Below are 2,500 nucleotides of genomic sequence, written 5' to 3' on the forward strand. Positions count from 1 at the left end.
GGATCCTGATGGTGGAGATTCTCCTAATTCTCCTAATCATCTGATACACAGTGATGAAGCTTTCTGAGGATCTTTCCATATTGCTCTTTAATTCTTTATTTAACTGTAACAAGAACAACAATTAACTGCTTTCTGAAAATAAAGAAATGAAATGAAATGAAATGAAATGATGTTCTAATCAGAGTTTTTCTCATCATGTGAAGCAGATTATCTGTGTTTCCTCTCAATTTAAACAAAACCAATTCATTATCTCTGATTTAATCACACACACACACACACACACACACACACACACACACACACACACACACACACACACACACACACACACACACACACACACACACACACACACACACACTCACACACAAACACACACTCACACGCACAGACACACTCACACACACTCACACACAAACACACACTCACACGCACAGACACACACTTCTCTGTAATAATTGTGTAATAAATGTTTTATTTTATAAGAAAAAATATTTACTTGTTTGTTTGTTTGTTTGTTTGTTTGTAAATATTTGGTTAAATCTTTATCTCAGACCTCTTGCTGTATGAAGAGCATCTCTCCAGCAGATGTCAGCAGAAATCCACATCTCAGACAAACACCTTCCACACCACAATATTTCATCTGAACTTTTTATCTTCTTCCAACAAAGAATCAGATTCCTCCTTTCTGCTCCACGCTGTATCTAATCCAGATATTCTTCACACCTTCACACCACATTTTTCCTAAAGGTCTAATTTATCTCCATGAACGATTTTTTTTCCTTTAGAAGGAGCTTCAGGAGGAACGCAGAGTTGATGTGTTTATGTTGGACGAGGTGTGAGATGAAACCTGCATTCCAGCAGCAGATAAAAGACTCTTCTCTCTGAACTGTATGTTGGAATAACAGGGAAAAGGTGCAGTGAGAAGTTTAAGTCTGAACTCCATCCAGAAACCTGCTGCTGGTTCAGGAGATTTCATGAGCTTACTGACGGCTTTATTGTTTTATCATCTACATCCAGAAACCAGGTTCCTTTAGAACATCCTGAATGATGATGTGATTTTATTCAATAAAATAAATATTATGAAGATGATCTTTACAGTTTAAATCGATTTTTTTAATAAAGCCCTTTGATATTTAATTTATCGACATCAAAGCTTGTGTTGCTTCGTGTTTTTTTTGTTAGAATTATTAGATTTCAAATCATTAGTGTCTCTGTTCATTATTATTATTATTATTATTATTATTATTATTATTATTTTATTAAAAAAATATATTATTCTGTTTGCACACTGTGGATCAAACAAAACTTCAAAACAAGCAGAAAAGTTTTTCTCACCTTCAACGTGGCAGAATGCCTTAAAAAAGAGATGTGTGTGTGTGTGTGTGTGTGTGTGTGTGTGTGGGGGTGTGTGTGTGTGCAAGGGATCAGAATGTTTTGTACAGTGTATCAGATGAATAGTTGAACGTGAATAAACACCCATTAGTTTAAACCCACAACATTACTTATCATCATCATCATCATAATCATCATCAGTGTTTTGTAAAGCGTATAAGCTGCTGATGTATTTTTAGCATTACCATAGCAACAGTGAGTCATCAGAGGCAGATGCCCGGAGCAGATAGTGACGTGATCAGAACATTATGACGCTCACTCACACTGACCTCCTGATGTGTGTAGTTGTGTGTATGTTAGGGTTAGGGTTAGGTTACAGTTAGGGTTAGGGTTAGGGTTAGGTTACAGTTAGGGTTAGGGTTAAGGTTACAGTTAGGGTTAGGGTTAGGGTTAGGGTTAGGTTAGGGTTAGGGTTAGGGTTAGGGTTAGGGGGCCAGGCCAGGCCAGGCCAGGGCCAGGCCAGGCCACAGGCCAGGCCAGGCCAGAGGCCAGGCCAGGCCAGGGCCAGGCCAGGCCAGGCCAGGCCAGGCCAGGCCAGGTTAGGCCAGGCCAGGGCCAGGCCAGGCCAGGCCAGGGCCAGGCCAGGCCAGGGTTAGGCCAGGCCAGGGTTAGGCCAGGCCAGGCCAGGCCAGGCCAGGCAGGCCAGGCCAGGCCAGCAGGCCAGGCCAGGCAGGCCAGGCCAGGCCAGGCCAGGGCCAGGCCAGGCAGGCCAGGCCAGGGCCAGGCCAGGCCAGGCCAGGGCCAGGCCAGGCCAGGCCAGGCCAGGCCAGGCCAGGCCAGGCCAGGCCAGGGCCAGGCCAGGCCAGGCCAGAGGCCAGGCCAGGCCAGGCAGGCCAGGCCAGGGCCAGGCCAGGCCAGGGCCAGGCCAGGCCAGGCCAGGCCAGGCCAGCCAGGCCAGGGCCAGGCCAGGCCAGGCCAGGCCAGGCCAGGCCAGGCCAGGCCAGGCCAGCCAGGCCAGGCCAGGCCAGGCCAGGCCAGGCCAGCCAGGCCAGGCCAGGCCAGGCCAGGCCAGTCAGGCCAGGCCAGGCCAGGCCAGGCCAGGCCAGGCCAGGCCAGGCCAGGCCAGGCCAGGCCAGGCCAGGCCAGGCCAGGCCAGGCCAGGCCA

The sequence above is a fragment of the Silurus meridionalis genome, chromosome 21 (assembly GCF_014805685.1).
Source record: "Silurus meridionalis isolate SWU-2019-XX chromosome 21, ASM1480568v1, whole genome shotgun sequence".
Classification (NCBI taxonomy): Eukaryota; Metazoa; Chordata; class Actinopteri; order Siluriformes; family Siluridae; genus Silurus; species Silurus meridionalis.